The sequence below is a fragment of the Passer domesticus genome, unplaced genomic scaffold, assembly GCF_036417665.1.
Source record: "Passer domesticus isolate bPasDom1 unplaced genomic scaffold, bPasDom1.hap1 HAP1_SCAFFOLD_84, whole genome shotgun sequence".
Taxonomy (NCBI): domain Eukaryota; kingdom Metazoa; phylum Chordata; class Aves; order Passeriformes; family Passeridae; genus Passer; species Passer domesticus.
Genome location: NW_026990181.1, coordinates 66793 through 84557, shown reverse-complemented (window position 1 = coordinate 84557; position 17765 = coordinate 66793). Strand labels below are relative to the sequence as shown.

At 51.6% G+C, this 17765-nt stretch overlaps 1 long non-coding RNA gene across 1 annotated transcript; it reads right to left on the bottom strand.

Moving 5' to 3' along the window:
• Positions 1-522: 522 nt before the first annotated feature.
• On the bottom strand, positions 523-7382 carry LOC135293175 (uncharacterized). Its single transcript, XR_010355297.1, has 2 exons — positions 6781-7382; positions 523-3483 (listed from the first exon to the last, which is right to left on the bottom strand). It is a non-coding gene; the product is annotated as an uncharacterized LOC135293175 (long non-coding RNA).
• Between the last annotated feature and the right edge of the window lie 10383 nt (positions 7383-17765).

Sequence of the window (17765 nt, the reverse complement as noted above, 5' to 3'; positions counted from 1 at the left end):
ATCATTCTCTGGAACCTTTTGGCCATCGCGAGCTCATGGATTGTTCCTCAACCTAAGCAAAATGTTTGGAAGATGCTCGCTGGCGCCCTCGGCAGAGATCATTTGTGCCTCACCGCCACTTCGGCAGCAGACCCCTTGTCGACCTGCCTTGTGGGGATCCCACTTCCTCCAAAGGAGTTTCCCGAGCCCCTTTACTCCCTCCTTAAACCCCTTTCCCAAAATAAAGTTTTCCGTCCCTCTAGTCCCAATCCCAATTTAATCTGGAGGAGGCTAATGTCCAAATTGAACATATCTAAATCTGACCCCACCGAATTTAAATTGCTCGGCTCCGCATCAGCAAATTTGTGTGTTCAATTTCTCCCTTTCCATGACCGAGACGAAAATTCTTTTACACCGATCATAGAACCAAATCAAAACTACGCGGCAGGAAATTGGTGTTCTGTTACCTCCCATATTACCATCGCCCTCTCCTTTGAAGATAAACCCAGATCCCTTCCCAAGGGTATATTTTTCATTTGCGGAGACCGAGCATGGGCAGGCATCCCCCCTCGCCTTCTAGGAGGCCCGTGTACATTTGGACGGCTGACGCTGTTTGCTCCCAACAATTCCCAAATTAAAGATTGGAAACAGAAAATTGTCGCACACAATTCGGCCCGTGTAGCAAGAGATCTTAAAGATTTAAATGAACAGTGCGACTCCAATATTGTTCATTGGTCAAAGCCAGAAGGTGTCGCATGGACAGTGTTTCTCCCATGGGTGTCTATTGCGAAGTCTCTAGGTGAATTAGCCCACCTAGAGTGTTGGGTAGCCAAACAAGCCAATTTTACCTCAGCCGCTCTAAGTAACCTCCTAGCAGACGAGGAAATAACAAGGCAGGCGACTCTCCAAAACCGGGCAGCAATAGATTTTCTATTGCTGCTCCATGATCACCGGTGTGAAGAGTTCGAAGGGCTCTGCTGCCTCAATTTATCATCCAAAGCCGGGGACGCCAGAAGATCTATTGACCAAATGAGGGGAATGATCAGCGACATTAAGGAGAAAACATCAGACTGGCTGGGAGACATCTTTACGGGATGGGGTCTCTCGGGTTGGGTAGTCTCTATTTTGAAAACTGTTGTTTTAGTCCTTTTCATTTTACTGGTCATTTCAATTGCAATTTCTGTCGTTTGGAGAATTCTTAAAGGGCTTATCGTTAAGTCGATGTCTGCTGTGGAAGTGAATCGAGTGGTAGTCGAAGAACAGGTTATGGACGGAAGTCAAGAAGAAGAAGGCACCGAAGAAGACGAGCAATTAAAAGACAACCCCTGGTCAGATGAATCCTCAGAAGATGGTTTTTAAGTTACCCCACTCCTCCTTTTTTTTTAAACAAAGAAGGGGGAGATGTTGGGGTGCATTAGTTTTAAGTTGGTTTATTCCTGTACCCCCCATTCCTGTTTATGGTTCTGCCCGGGCTTTCTCTCTCTCCCTCTTCTGAATTGTCCCGTCAGCTACACTTTATCTTTCCTAAATTCCTCCCTAACTGCCTGTCTGTTATTCAGGGTCCTTGCCCACTCATCCAGAACATTCTGGCCTGGACATTGAATGATTGGTTTAGAGGTCAGGGTTCAACCCCTAATTTATTTACACTGGACATCTGAGCTGTTTGTTATGCGTTATTCCCTCCTCTCAAAATTTTAGATTGGTCGCTGTGTTCTAGTTATAAGACCTTGCCGAGCAAGCTTTTTTGTCCGCGCCCGATGCACCATCAATAAACACCTCCTTTTTCCCTGTCGGCGCGGTCCAAAGCCTTTTCTCCTGCGGGACGCAGCCCAGCTTCTCTCCTCACGGCTCTGGGGGTTTCTCGCCCTTCTGAAGGCATTCCGCCTTAAATACCTCACTGCTGCCGGCGGTGCTGGCCTGTGCAGCCGGGCGAGTCAGAGACCAAGAGGTCAGCAGTAGCCGCTGCAAGATCCCATAGCACTGAAGTCCAGCACCTCATCTCCCAGTTGCCAAACACCTTATCACCAGGCACAAAATAGGAGTTGGTGAGTGCAAAGTCTGCTTTGCTTGTAATAGTTTTAACTGACTATTTTGTCCATGCAATATCCACAGGACAGATGGGGCCCGAAGATTGGTGAACTATTAATCTTTGGAAACTGCTGATCAAGGACTGATGGATTTTTCACACTGTCATCTGTACTCTCAGTCGCCTCACAAAAAGAAATTACAGTGTTGGACCTGTCTCCTGACCCACCTTGTTTTACACCCCAATGACTAACAATTGCCCAAGCCATATTACTCCTTGAACAGGATGCTGGTGACGCTTCACTAGTGATGTGGACCCAGGTGATAAGTCATGATCAACCAAAAATCGCCTGCACTCTGGAACTTACCAATGAACATATTATTTTGATAGGGCTTGTGGACATGGGAGCAGATGCGACAAGTATCTCACGTTCCAAGTGGCCTCCTAACTGGGTGCTCAGAGCTAATGCGGGATTGTCCAGGATCAGAGGTGACAGTGATAGTCTCCAAAGTGCAGAACTCTTCAACATCAAAGGACCTGAAGACCAAACTGCTACAACAAGACCATTCGTGGTAAAGGACCTTCGTGTGTCCCAGCTAAGAACATCAAGCCCTACCTGCAGCCACAGAGCGTGGATTCACCAAAGGAACCCCCAAGTCCACCCCAGGACAAAAACCACCAGACAGCGACTCTAGTACCTGGACTAGACAATTCTTTTGAAGATGACATATAAGAAGCTTCTACTCACCTTCCTCAGCCTGTTTGCAACCATGCTCCTCACGAGTGGATGGGTAGCTCCACAACCAAAGCACAACATATGGATACCTCCAGCAAAAGCCATGAAACAAGACACCCTGTGCCTGTTGTCAGCTCTGACGACCCCTTCTGCACCTTCCTAGTGGGGTTGCCTACAGATGTCTGGCCACTAACTGACAATTCCACCCCCAGTGTGAGAGATGACAATCCTAAAGGCAAATGCAAGTGCAACCTGTCGATGCTTGGGACTAATGGAAGCTTCTGCATGCAGCACTTGAACTCCAGGAGGTAAAAATTCTCAACTCTGTAAAAATGGACTTTTGTGTAAGGTTTTATTACCGTCTGAAATGGGAAGAAGGTGAAAGACCCAAAATTACAAGAGAAAAAGAAACTATCAGGAGAGACATCTCCCCATATCATCCCACTTACAAAAAACAGAACCAATGGTGTAATTGCACCTCTTCCATAATTTCTTGGTCCGGTAGCTACCCACTTCAGTTGCCACTGGATGTGTTTCTTATTTGCAGGGATGTAGCGTGGCCTGGTATCCCTTCACACATCAAAGGCAGACCTTGTAGCTTGGGGAGGCTTACCTTGCTGGCACTCAACATCTCACTTGATTAAAAGAAAAAAGTCATGAGGTGTAGTTTGAAATCTTCCTCCTTAATATAACTCCAAACTGACTCCAGTCAGCTGCACAAGCCCTGAAGACTTGAAGAGCACTGAAGGAAGAGAAAGAGCCCCAAGGGCTTTCTGTATTTTAATGATTCCCATGGTGGATTTGGGGCTGAGTCCATGACCCTCAGGCACTGAGAGAAAGATGAAGAAGCTGCTCAAGAAGTCAGAAGCAAAACTCCAAGTCCCCTGGAGCATGGCTGGGCCCCAGTGAGGGCAGGGAGTGCCAAAGGCTCCCCAGGGACTGCTGAGAGCAGATCCTTGAGGCCAGGAGTGCAGGGAGCCCAAGGCTCTGGGCAGGGAACTGCAATGCTGAGCAAGGCCTGGGCTGGCTGCAGGAAGCAGAAAGGCCAAGCCCTGAGCCCAGCCTGGGCCAGCAGGGCCTGTCCCTCACGGGTGGCTCGGGGCTGTTTGTGGGGCAGGGGGATGTGTGGGGCAGCAAGGACAAATGCCATAAACCTGTGTGACACTCCAGATCCTCAAGGAACCAAGGGGCCAGTGCGACACTTAGGGGCCTCATGGAAACAGGAGGCCGTTGTGAGCCTGCAGGGCTGGAACCCCCCAGAACACTGAAATGCTGGGGGAAATCAAAGGGTTCCTTTCCTTGAGTTTGGTGCACAGGAGAAACAGCAACCAGATATACTCAACATGGCCAGATGCAAAGAATATTCTTGGCAGGAAGGACCTCCAAGAATCATCAAGTCCAGCTCTTCAGTGAATGGCCCACACAGGGATTGAACCCACAACCTCGGTGATACCAGCACCATGCTCTAACCAACTGAGCTAAGAGGTGAAAATGACAGAAATTTTTACTGGCAAAATATAGACAATCAAGGAACTTTGGCAAAGGGTTTAACATAACATCCGCTTCAACATAAAACTCTTCTCATAGCATTAACTTCATTCGCTTAGCCCACTTGACCTAAAAACCTTTAACTCTTAAGATGCTAAACTACCCCAAAATTTTCCAGCTAAGTAGGATTTGAAGAAAAATATATAGAGAACAACAGAAAGGCAGAAGATCTATAGAAAGACACACACATAGGAACCAACCACTCAGGTTCCAGCACCACTGACAGAGGAAGTCCAGGAGAAGGCAGGATCCAGATCATGGGCTGGCCTCGTGCTCTCGCTTTTGAGACCTTTGGCCTTCATGGTCTCGCTCCTGGGGTGGGCTGCCAGTTGCTTGTCCAATCAGAGTCAGGGTAGCACCAGCTGCTAGTGTGTGATTGATTGATTGACAGCTGAGCCAATCAGAGCTGGGTTAGCACAGCCCCTTCTGTGTGATTGACAGCTCTGCCAGGCCAGGGCTGGGGGCACCAGAGACCAAGGCTGTGCCCCACCACAGACCAAGGCTGACCCGGCCCTGGCCCCACACGGGCTTTCCGAGCATCCCAAAGTGTCTGGGTACATCAATCTCATCCTGCCTCTGACAGCAACCACGGTAACATTACGGAACTTCATGGAAAGAAAGAAACAATTGTGACACTGTAGTGCCTCATGGAATCAAGGAGACCGTTGTGAAACGCGGGACCCCCAAGGAACCAAGGGTCCATGGTGACTTTGTGGAGCCCATAGTGTCACGGAGGAGCAATTGTGACACAGCGAGGGGGAATGGAGCCGAGGGGCCATGGTGACACATCAGGGCTTTGTGGGAGCATGAGGCCATTGTGACATTGCAAATCCTCATAGAAGCATAGGCCCATTGTGACACTGCAGAAGCAAGGGGAACATTGTGACACTCAAGGGCCTCATGGAACCAAGGAGACCATTGGGACACTGTGGGGTCCCACAAAACCAAGGGAACATGGAACAGGGCTGGCTGGCTGGGCCTCCTGGGGACAACCTGACAGGTCCAGCTGACCTTGGCATGTTGAGGGCTGCTTCTCATCTGCCCCTGAAGCACTGGGGCTCTGGGCTTTCCTTCCTGTGAGAGAGAAGTGTCCTTCTCCTCCAGGGCCCCATGGCCAAAACTGGGGTTCCTTCTCCAAATTTCCTTATATGCAAAGATTGTTTCTAGATGAAATCTGCCAGGACAGACAGATCTGGCTGCCTTGGCCACCTGGGGGCCACCTCTCATCTGACTTTCAAACACTGGGACCATGTGCTTTTCTTTCTTATGAGGCAAAACCATTCATCTCGACCAGCCATCAAATTGGCAAAAATTGGGCATCTGCCTCCAGCATTCCCTATATCCAAGGATAGCTCCCAGACAAAAGCTGTTGAGAGTTATAAGTCTGGCTGGCCTTGGCTTCCTGAGGGCTGGCACTCATGTGCCTCTGAAACAGTGGGGAGATGTTGAGGTGTGATGTCATGGCTTGCCTCAGTTCTCTGGGTTTCTCCCTGAAACTTCTTTTCCCAAGTGGGCTGTCAATCACCCTTCCTTTCCCCACCCTTGACCCCTGCTGGGCACTGTCTACCCAACCAGAAATTCCAAGGAGAGCGTCGAGCAATTGGCAGGTTCAAAAGATGCTCTCCACCCACTGGGGGGCCATTGGCCCACCCAGGTGTCCCTCTCACCTGAGACCTCCTCCCCCTGTACCTGGTTGGTGGTCCCTGTGTTACCACGCCCTCCCCAGTCCCCAGGTAAAAGGACAAGCAGACCACGAGTTAGGGGTTGTGTTGGAGAGTTCTGGTGGGAGAGTTCAGTGGATTGTTGCAAGAGTCAGAGGCCGTGCCACCAAAATAAAACTCTGGATTAAAAACTCTCCATCAGGACCCACTCCTTTCTTCACCTCACCTCAAAGGTTTCTCTGGCTCAGGAAGGCCTGAGGAGTGACCCCCTCAACAGCAAGCTCCAGCCTGCAAGCTCTGGAGCTTGGGGCATGTCCGGACTTGTCTCCACGTGTCCAGCTGCGACCGCAGGTAACTGAATAGCGTCTCTGGGGAGAAAACTCCACAGGTGCCACTATTTGGTCAGCAGCCGAGGCCAGAGAGACCAAGGCAGTCCCGTCAGTAACACTGGTCAAACTCCAATAGTGGGGCTCTGTGCTTTCCTTCCTAATGTAAAGGGCTCTTCTTCCTGTCCAGGTGCCCACAACCAAAATTGAAATTCCACCTCCAAAATGCCCTATGTCCAAGGATAGCTCCTAGATGAAAGGTGCCAGGAGAGACAGGTCTGGCTGGTTTGACCTAAGAGTGGCCACCTCTCATCTTCTTCCAGAGCATTTGGACTTCATACTTTTCTATTTTGTAGGAGCACATCATCCATCTTGACCAGGTGCCTATGGCCAAAACTGGGATTCCACTTTCAAAACTCTGTAGATCCAAGGATTGCTCCCCAGTGAAAGCAGCCAGGACATATAGGTCTGGCTGCCCTTGGCCTCTTGGGGGCTGCTTCTCACCTGCTTTCCAAACACTGGGGTTGGTGCTTTCCTTCCTATGGAAAAGAACCGTCCTTCTTCTCAAGGCATCTGTGGTCAAAGTTGAGATTCCTCCTCCCAAATTCCATATATCCAAGGATTCCTCCATTACAAAAGCTGCCAGGAAAAACAAGTGAGACTGGCTTGGCCTCCCAGGAGCCACCTCTCTCCTCTTCTGCCTTTGAAACCCTTGGGCTCTGTGCTTTCCTTCCTATGGTAAAGAACCATCCTTCTTCCTCCAGGTGTCCATGTCTGAAATTGGGATTCCACCTCTAAAATTCTGTATATCCGAGGGTTGATCCCAGGCAAAATCTGCCAGCACCATCAAGTCTGGCTGGCCTTGGCCTCTGGTGACTGCCCCTCCAACACTGGGGCTGGATTCTTTCTTTCCCATGGAGATCACTGGGACACTGTGGGGACTTCATGGAACCAAAGGGGATCATTGTGGCACCACTGGAGCCCATGGAACCAAGGGGCCGTGGTGACGCAGCAGGGCTTCATGGAACCCAGAGACCATTATGGCTCTGTGGGGCCTGATGGAACCATGGAGACAGTTAGGGCCCTTCAGGGCCTCGTGTCACCAAGGGGGCATTATGGCACCTCAGGGCCTCATGGAAGCAAGGGACCATTAGGACACTGTGGGGCCCCATGGAATGAAGGGAAGATGGAACAGGCCTGGCTGGCTTGGTCTTCCAGGGGCCATCTGACATGTCTGGCTTATGTTGGGATGTCAAGTGCTGCCTCACATCAGATCCTGGATCACTGGAACTTTGTGTTTTCCTTGCCATGGAAAAGAACTCTCCCTCTTTTTGATGTCCATTGCCAAAATTGGCATTCTCCCTAAAAAATTTCCAGTATGCAACAATATCTTGCAGAATACACCTGACAGCTCTGGCTGGCCTTGGCCTCAGGTGGTCACCTCTCATCTGCCTGGGAAAACACTGGGTCTCTGTTCCTTCCTTCCTATGGAAAAGAACTGCTTTCATGTCCAGGGGCCGTCGCCAAAATTGGAATTTGGCCTCCCAGATTCCATATATCCAAGGATTGCTCCCTGAAAAAAGTTACCAAGACAGGCAGGTCAGGCTGGCCCTGTCCTCTGGTGATTCTTTTAGAGTATGAGCTGAATGTTTTCATTTCAAAACACCTCGGAGAGCACCCAGAGATGTCCTAAGGAGGGGTTTTGAGGCCTTGGGCACATGACCACTACATATGAACAAAGGAGTTCTATGCTCTTGTGCTGTTGTGGTGGTTTTCCATCACGGAAGTGATGTTCTAACAGAAGCTGCTAGCAGTTTCCTCTGTGTCTGACAAAAAACCAATCAGTAATTAGCTCGGAAAATTGACAGTCTGTTAATCCACTAAGGAAACTACATGCCTCTGTGAAGACACATGTTGAAGATCAGAAAGCCTGGGAGGGTCTCTTTCCCTTCTGGCCGGCAAAGAGGTAACAAGGCTGGCCCAGCCCCCGTCTCAGCCGGGCCGGGCCGGACGGCTCCTGACGTGGGTCCAGGCCCCTTCCCAGGGAGCCCCCCAGGCCCCATCGGCTGCCGGGCAGGGCAGGGGAGGCTGCGGGGCCGAGGCCGGGCCGGGCCATGGCTGCGGTTGCCAACACCTGGGCGCTACCGAGCCCTGCCCCGCCGCCAGCCCGGGCCCGGCCAGGATCCGCCAGGCCCCAGGAGCAGCTCCGGGCCGGGCCGGCTCGGCCAAGACTCTGTCACCCTTGGGGCTCACCCGCAACCCCTGGGCAGGGGGAGGAGAAGCCATGGGCCCCGGCCGTGCTGCTGCTGTGTTCTGGCCTGGCTGCTGAGATCCTGGCCCTGCCCCAGCGCAGCCCATCCTGACACAGCCCCAGCGCAGCCGCTGCAGAAACCTCCATCGTAAAACAGCTCCGGCTGCAAGAACCCAGCCCGGCTGGGGTCACGGAACCATCTGCAGGCCCTGGGAGAGATATTAACTCTTTCAGTGCTTCCATCCTCCATCAAGTGAGAGAAATGGACAAAGTGCAGGTACGCAGAGGAGCAACATGAAGACACTGAGGTCAGTGAAGAGGGAAGTCAGGTCCCAGATGGGAGGCATGAGGAAATGCCATGATCTTGGGGCTGAAATTCTCTTGTGCCGCGCTGCTGTCTAAATCCTCTACTCCCCCGAGCAGGGGAGGAGACTGCACAGCTGAGCTGAGGCACAGCAGCTGACAGCGGGGGGGCACTTCCCAGATGCGCCAGGGGCGTCCGGGCAGCGCCTCAGCAGGAGGCAGCAGTAAGCAGCAAACAGGCGAAGAGAGTGAAGGAAAGACTCCTCTCAGGGGCAAAGTCCAAATGTTTACTGTCTCCAGGGAAGCCAGCCAAGAGAAGACCAGGAGCAAGGGGATACAATACTATATAAAGGGGGTGGAACAATAGGATGAGGAAGATACAATAACCAATGAGGGAGAACTTAGGAGGGAGCAAAATCATAACAGACACGCTGGCTAGAGAATAGGGAAGGTAGTAGGGAGGGACTCTTGTTCCTGATCCAATCACCCACTGCCAAGGGGAGAACTTTCTGGAAAAAGGGGAGGGGCCAGTGGGTGATGGACAGGAACTCAGGGAGCGGTTAACAGAAGGTATCCAGGGAAACAGGGGAGGAGATAACAAACTGACAACTCTCACATATGGGGAGGGGTTACCAGGGGAGGAAGGGGAATCCCAGGACCGAACCATTTAACAGGTAGGGGGAACAGAACAAATCAGCTCTAATGGAACTGAGCAACACACCACAACACTCTTGTAAAGCTATGGAGAAGGATGTAATTGGTACATCAGACTGTCTTTTCCCTATAATACATTGAAAAGTATGGCGAGATGACTTGTTCAGCAAAGGCCTCCATGCTAAAGTAAGCAGATGTTGAAGTAGCTGTGATCCCATTAGAAGTTTGAACAGAGAAAGAGAGCAGAGTGATGAGATCCTGTGCCCCCAGAAAGAGAAGATCTCTGTTCTCAGAGATGAAGATGATTTCAGAAATAGATGAAGAGAACCTTCGCTCTTAAACAGGTCATCTTTAAACTAATACTCCGTAAATTGAAATGGCCCATAAACACAACTGTGTGAAAAGCTATGAATAACTGGGAGGGACTTTACCATTACAGATTTTCCGGGCAGCTACTATTCATGGAAATTGAGAGCCACGAGATAACACTTTTCTTATGGAGAAGTAGCCATAACATGAAAGAGAGACTCCTCTCCCTAAGTGAACTGAAGAGAGACTATTCTAGAGGTGGCAAACTGACTCAAAATTTTAGGTTTTGCCTCTTTACATTGTCAGTAAAAAAGAAAAGGTTGTATGGAGAAGAGAAGTATTCTGAACATTTTGTTATGATTCTTAATATTCTTTCTTTTAGTTACTATTAATAAACTTTTCTTAATACCCTTTTAAAGTTTTGAGCCTACTTTGCCTTTCTCCTAAACCTATCTCACAGCAGAAAATCAGTAAGAATATTGCAGTGAGTGCACTGGATGCACTGAACCCACCAAAGTAATTGGTGCATGGGCCAAGAAATTTCAAACTGGTGAACCAAAACCACTACAGAAACCTTCTTGATGAAATGCATTAGAGCAGGGGGAAGTCAAGGCAGAGGCATGGTTTGTCAGGACTGCTTGATCATAATGAGCCCTGTGGAGTATTTGGAGCTGAGCGTTGAATCTCAGGGCCTGAGAGAAGATTGCACAAAGCATTCCAAGAGTCAGTATCAGAGGAAACGCCCAAAGTGTCTCAAAGTATTATGGGTCCCACTAAGATCCATCCCCAACACAGGCTCCTCATGGACTCCTTGGAGGAGAGAACTGGTTGCCAGGATTGCACAAAAAACTTCTCAGAGACTCAGTGTGGAAGAGAAAATCCAAAGTAGCTTAAACACCTTGAGTATCTCAAAGTATTAATGAGCCCCACTGAGTGTCAGTACAGAGCTCTCAAGGGACTCCTTAAAGCAGATAATTGGGGCCATGATTGCACAAACCTCTCACAGACTCTGTATCAAAAGGGAAACACCAAGTACCCTAAAACAACTGAAGTACCTTGAAGCATTAATGAGCCCCACTGAGTGTTGTTACTGACAAAGCCTCTCTAGGGACTAATTACAGCAGATAATTGGAGGCCATGATTGCACAAACCTCTCAGAGAGTCTAAGCCAAAAGACAAACCCAAAGTCCTTTGAAAAACCTGCAGTCCCTGGGAGCATTGATGCGGCCCTCAGGGCCATTGCTGAGCAAGGCTCCCCAGGGACTCCTTCCAGCAGATCCTTGAGGCCACTGGGATGTGAGCTAGGGGGGGATGCTGAGGGCAGGACAAGGGGCTGACAGTGCCCAGCCTGGCTGGGGCTGTGCCAGGAGGCCCCAGGGCCTCAGGACAAGGTGTCTCCTCCCAGCCCTTGGTGGCACAGACCCTGCTGTGCCCCAGGCCACCAAGACTTGGCTTCTCTTTGTCCCCACCTGGCATCAGTGCCTCCAGTTCTCTGCTCTGCCTGGGGCCTGGGGACACTTTCTCAGTGGTGTCCCTCAGTGGGACCCATCAAAAGTCCAAGAAACTTTGGAGTTGGATTCTGACTTGGAGTTCTGGAGAGGTTTCTTCAGCTGCCTCTGAGGGACTGATGTTGATGTCCTGAGCACAAAGCCCCAGAGGGTCATTAAAGTCCTTGTGCTGTGTCCGTGCTGCTGAGCTGGGCTGGGCTCTTGGCACAGGAACCTCTGGCTGCAGGACAATGCAGCTGCAGCTCCTGAGTGATCTCCTAAAGCTGGAACATCCCAATGCCTGCAGACCCTGTGAGTACATCTCTGAGTATTTCTGCTGCAGGGGAGGTGAAATGTTCATGAAGCTCTGACATGCTGAAGGGTTCTGAGCAGTTGTATAACATTTCCAAGACAAGGATTTTGATAAAAATGAGGAAATTTCCTAATGTTTCTATTCAGTTTCCTACTCTTGGAGAATGTCTGGGATTGGGACCAAAATATTAAAGCTTGATTATGAATTTTGACATGTTCCTGAGACATCTGAACTGTTACTTTTAGTGATGAGTACGTTCACAAGAGATTCCTAATGTGCTTTCAGCCACTCTGCCCATGGACAGCACCAGCATCATCTTTGCTGGACCCATCAGGTTCAGTCTGAGCTGTCCTTTCTCCAAGCTGCAAAGAGAACCTGCCTTAGCCAGTGCCCTGAAAACAGGCAGGGTTCTGTAGGGGCATGGAGAGTGAACAAAGATTTGGGGTCTGAGAGTGCTGGCAGGGAGAGATCAGGTGCAGGGAAACAGCTGCAGGAGGAAAGTCTCTAGGATGCAGAAACAATATCAGGGAAAGAGAGAAAACAAAATCCAGAAATGCTGTGGCAGGGAGAGTTTAGAGATGTCCACAGGATCCGTTCCAGTGCAGCCCCTCCCTCTGAACAAGCCCTCTCCCTCCTATCCCCCAGCCACGCCTCTGCCCTCAAGGCCGGGGCTCCAAGGCGTGAAGCCCCTCCTGTGCAGGCAGAGCTGCAGCAGAGCTGTGGGGCACCTCTGCAGCCCTGGGCCCAGTTCCTCTGCAGAGCACAGGGCTGGGAGCAGCTGCCCGGCCCTGGGGGCTCTGGGAGGGGGCACAGCTGGCTCAGGGTGACGCTGTGCCCAGTGCCCGGCTCTGGGCAATGCTGTCAGTGCAGCCAGGGAAGGAGCTGCATCTCCCTTCATCCAATGCCAGCATAAGGACACTTGGAATTCGCTCTGAGATTTGAGTCCAAGATGGGAGCTTCAATGCAGGATTCAAACCTGTCCTAGAGCATCTCTAAGATTGATGGGGAAGCACAGAAGTTTTCTGACATTGAAAATGCTGTTGGGTTGGTGAAATGAGAAATGTGAATCCTTGGCTGCAAATGTGGAGCTGGGCTGTGGTGGATTCTTCTGCTCTCAGCAATATCTGGTGACCATTAAGGAAAACTTAGGAGTGTGAACAATCCCCATTTGGGAAAAGTGAAAGCCCAGAGAAACTCCAAGCACAATGAAGTGACAGACCATCTTCCTCAGTCTCCACTCATCATCTTCCCTGAGGGAACACACTCTGTCCTACCAGAAGGCAGTAGAAATGCTGAGGGTTTTGATATCCAAGAATATCAGGAGAGACATGGGGGGAGCTTAAAAGAAAACCTCAGAACTCTCAAACAGAGAAGCCTATCCTTGTGTGTTACAGAGGAGGGTGTATGGGAAATGGCTTTGATTTTGGTTACATACATCTCCTCTAACTGTTCACTGTCCTTTACCCATGAACAGGTTCCCATGTGCAGCCACAGCAAATGTCCAACAGCAGCTCCATCAGCCACTTCCTCCTGCTGGCATTGGCAGAAACACGGCAGCTGCAGCTCCTGCACTTCTGCCCCTTGCTGGGCATCTCCCTGGCTGCCCTCCTGGGCAACGGCCTCATCATCAGCGCCGTAGCCTGTGGCCACCACCTGCACACACCCATGTTCTTCTTCCTGCTCAACCTCTCTATTCTTGACATGGGCTTCATAAGCACCACTGTCCCCAAAGCCATGCACAATTCCCTCTGGGTCACCACAACCATCTCCTATGCATGATGTGCTGCTCAGGTTTTTCTGATTTTTTTTCCTTTGGATCAGAGCTTGCCCTTCTCACCGTCATGTTGTATGACCGCTACGTGTCCATCTGCAAACCCCTGCACTATGGGACCCTCCTGGGCAGCAGAGCTTGTGCCCACATGGCAGCAGCTGCTTGGGCCAGTGGCTTTCTCTACGCTGTCGTGCACACAGCCAATACATTTTCCCTGCCCCTTTGCCATGGCAATGCCCTGGACCAATTCTTCTGTGAAGTGCCACAGATCCTCAAGCTCTCCTGCTCCAAATCCTACCTTAGGGAGCTTGGGCTTCTCATAGTTTGTGCTTTTCTCTTATTTGCTTGTTTTGTGTTCATTGTTTTCTCCTATGTGGAGATCTTCAGGGCCGTGCTGAGGATCCCCTCTGAGCAGGGCCGGCACAAAGCCTTTTCCACTTGCCTCCCTCACCTGGCTGTGGTCTCTCTGTTTCTCAGCACCGGCTTTTTTGCCTAGCTGAAGCCCCTCTCCATCTCCTCCCCATCCCTGGATCTGGCCCTGTCAGTTCTGTACTCAGTGTTTCCTCCAGTCCTGAACCCCCTCATCTACAGCCTGAGGAACCAGGAGCTTAAGGATGCCCTGAGAAAAAAGGTGACTGGATACTTTTCAGAAGCAAAAAAGTGTTTGTTTTCTGCTGCATAGTTTTCGGAATGGAACTCATGACTGGCCCAGTCTGCCTTCTCAGGTCTTTGGTGATGTCTATGGGTTCTTCTTGCCATAATGTTGTGTTCCATGAAATGTTTTTATTCATTCCTTGCTTAATTTCCTATCTGCCTCTTGAATTTGAAGCTCTGTCAACCAGGATTTGCACCATTGCTTTCTTTGAACAAAATAAATGACCTTGCAGTGCCTTCTTTTTCTGGGATTCCAACTCTGAGACCTGCATGACGTTATGGGGGAGAAAGGGAAGAGTCCCAGGACAGCAGCACTCCCAGGGAGCATCAGCAATTGGTCCTGTCAGAGCTGCTGAATGGACCTCCCTTTCCAGAGGCCCACACTCTCTTTCCCAGCCCTGCTGTGGGTGCAAGGCCGGAGTGCTCTGGCAGCTTGGTCACTGTCCTGCTGCATGTCCGTGCTGTGCCCTCAGGCAGGGACAGGCCATGGGCACTGCTGGGACACAGCTGGACTCCAGCACAGCAGCTCCACCAGCAAAGGGCACCTCTTGAGCGCAGGGCAGGATGGCTTTGCTCTCTTCCAAAGTCACTCTCAGGCCACTCAAGAAGCTCCTTGTGTTCCTTGTTCTCCCAGGACTCAGTGGGATGAGATCAGGGTCCTGCTGTGTCCTTCAGGGGACTCAGGTCTGGGTCAGGTTTTGCTTGGGGGTAACCAGTGCCCATCAGATGGGGAATGGTCTGTGCTGAGCCTTCCAGGGGCTCTGCAGCTTGTGCCAGGGCTGATGGCAGGGGAAGGTTTGTCTGGAGGACCTTGGGAGCTGCCAGGAGAACACAGGGGACCTGCAGGGACAGGGTGTGCCAGGGACCAGCAGGGAGTGGAGCTCACTGGGCACAGGCCTGGCAGGCTGGGGTCACCCCGAGATCCAGGACTGAACGTCTGCTGTGAGCCAGGAGAGCTCTGCAGCCCAGGGACACAGCAGGCCCAGGGAAAGGAGTCTGGGCACTGACTCCTCTGACCCTCAGGGAACTCCCCCAGGAGGATCCAGGGCAGCCCCAAGCCCCTCTGGCAGCCCTGGCACAAGGCAGGCACCTCTGAGCCCCCTCCATGGCCCCGCAGAGCCTGTGTGGGAGGGGGTCAGTGCAGGGAGCACCATCAGCTGCCTCTGTGTGCCAGGCTGAGCAGCAGAGCCCAGCAGAGGCAGCCCAGGGCCCCGGGCAGCACAGCCCCCGTGCTCTGCAGAGCAGCAGCCCCAGCTCGGGGCTCTGGGCAGCAGGGCAGGGGCTGCAGCAATGGCTGCTGGGGCCAGCACAGACGTGTTCCCCTGGGAAAGGCTCTGGGGGCAGCTGGCATGGGCCAGGAGCAGAGCAGGAGCCCGTGGGTGTGCAGAGGAGACCTTGCAAGAGGTTGCCCTGTCCCTGGGCCAGCAGGAGCTGCCTGAGGAGCCCCGGGGCCAACTCTGCTGCTGGGCTGGGCAGCAGGGCTGGCCCTGGGGCTGCAGGAGCTGCCCGAGCTGAGCATCTGCTGAGCATTCCAGACCCAGAGTGGCTGTCCCTGACCTCCAGTGCCGCCAGTTCCTGCTGCAGGGCCAGACCTGACTCTGCTGCTCTGCTGGGCTGGGGCAGGGGCAGGGAGAGGAAAATGATGAACCCTTGTCTATATGAGTCCCCACAGTGTCACAATGGTCCCTTGGTTCCATTAAGCCCCACAGGGTCACCATGGTCCCCAGGTCAGACAAGGCCCTGCAGTGTCACAAGAGCCCCTTGGTTCTGTGGAGCCCACAGGCTCAGTTTTGCCAGTGGGCAGGGTCAGTGCCAAAGACATAGACACCAACTGAAGGAATTGTGTAATTTATATAATGTCTATGTGCAAAAAATTACAAAAGGAGAAGCTCAACAGAGCACATCATCATTAGAAAATAATTACAAAACCAGAAGCTCAGCAATGCATCCAACCATCACCACCAAAGATCAAAGATTGCAGTAGTGATTAAGAAACATCCAGCACCAGTTCCCCTCACGCTTTACCATCCCCCAGATCCACACAGCAGCAGGGGAAGCTGTCCCAGCCAAGGGCTGCAGAGCCACTCCTGGACACTGGGAATTCCTGCAGGTGCCTCCAGCACAGGTGAGGCTCCAATCTCGCTGTGAGAGGGCCCAGCTCTGATAGTGCTGGATGAACAAACTGACAGCACTTCCAGTGCGGGAACATCTGGTTTCATCCTCCTCTTGGGTTCCTCCCAAAGCCTGGCCAGGGCTCAAGGAGGAACCAAGGGAGGTTTGACTTTGATCCTTCAGGCCCAAACAAGGCTAGATGTCAGATTTCATGGCCTTGTCTGGCTTGCAAATACAAAAAGATCAATACATGTGTCACTAATGAGTAGCTACATCTATCACAGTGCTAATGACCATGCATATTTCATCAGTGAGCAGATACAAAGATAACCTTTGGTTGAAAGGTTCATCCAGAGGCCACCTTTGGCTCAGGGCCTGCTGTTCAGGCCTCACTCAGGGCTGTTGTCCAGGCCTTGGCACTTCAGGGACGTGGTTGAGTGCTCTGCTTGGCACTGCTGGGTGAACAGCTGGACTGGATGAGCTCAGAGGTCTTTTCCAACAGAAAGGATGCTGTGATTCCATTATTATATCTGCTAAATTCAGCTAGGTCCATGTTAGCAGCACTCAGTTGCTCAGAAAGTCTCCTCTTGCTCAGCTCCTGTGGCCTGAGGCTTCGGCTCCTTCAGCTCCTGGTGCTAAGCTGCTCATGCTGAACAAGACGACTCGGAGAGAAGAACACAGTCCATCCAATTCCTTCTGGGACACAGAGAGGGGAGGGTATGGAAACAGGAGCATTGTTTGGTGTGGCCTCCTCTCTGCCCTTCATGCATTTCAGCCCTTGGAACCAGCCAAGAGCTTTCTCCAAGAGTGCAATGGAGCAGCTGCTCCTGCTCCCAGCTCTGGCTCTTCCCAGTCTCTGACCTTGCCTGGTTTTGTCCCTCTTGCTATGCCCTCTGTTCCCCCAGGGCTCGGTGGCTGCTGCCCAGGACTGTGGGACTGGCACAGATCCAGTGGTTGAGACCCTCCTTGCTGTGGCCTTGGAGCTGCCTGGGCACAGCAGCCTTTTCCATCTGGAAGCTCCCCATGGACAGGGAGTCCCCAGCTCTGTTCCTTGCACAACCTCCAGGAGCCCAGGGCTGTCATCTCAAGTCCCTGCTGGCACTGGGGGCTCCCAGGTGCCTCAGGCTGCTGTGACACTGCTGCACACGGGAGGAAAGAGTGGCAGGGGCTGTGCTGAAATGTCACTATAGGACACAAGACAACACGACGCAGAGATGCTGTTGCTCTCAAGGCAGGAAAAAGGGCAAGTTAATTTTTTTACTCCAACATTTATAGATTTCCAAAGATGACAGTGGATTGGAGGGTGAAAGTGCCACCTCTCCAAGGACAAACAAACAGTCCATCAAGTTTCTCCTCCTCCATAAAATAATGCAAAAAAAAAAGTTGTTTACAGAAAGTGTGTGAGAAAGTTTGGTACAAGAATGCAAACATCAGAACACTTAGAAAATCTTAAAAAGTCAAGGCGACATTGAAAGTCAGCTCCATGTGCTTCTGCTGCTGCTGCTGTGGGGTCATTTGTCCAGCCGTGCCCCAGAGTCAGGGATCAGATCCAGGCCCTGCTGCTGCTCCCTTGGGATCAGTCCCAGTTTGGGTGTTGCTGTCAGGGCCAGCAGGAGCGGTGGCTGGAGCAGCAGG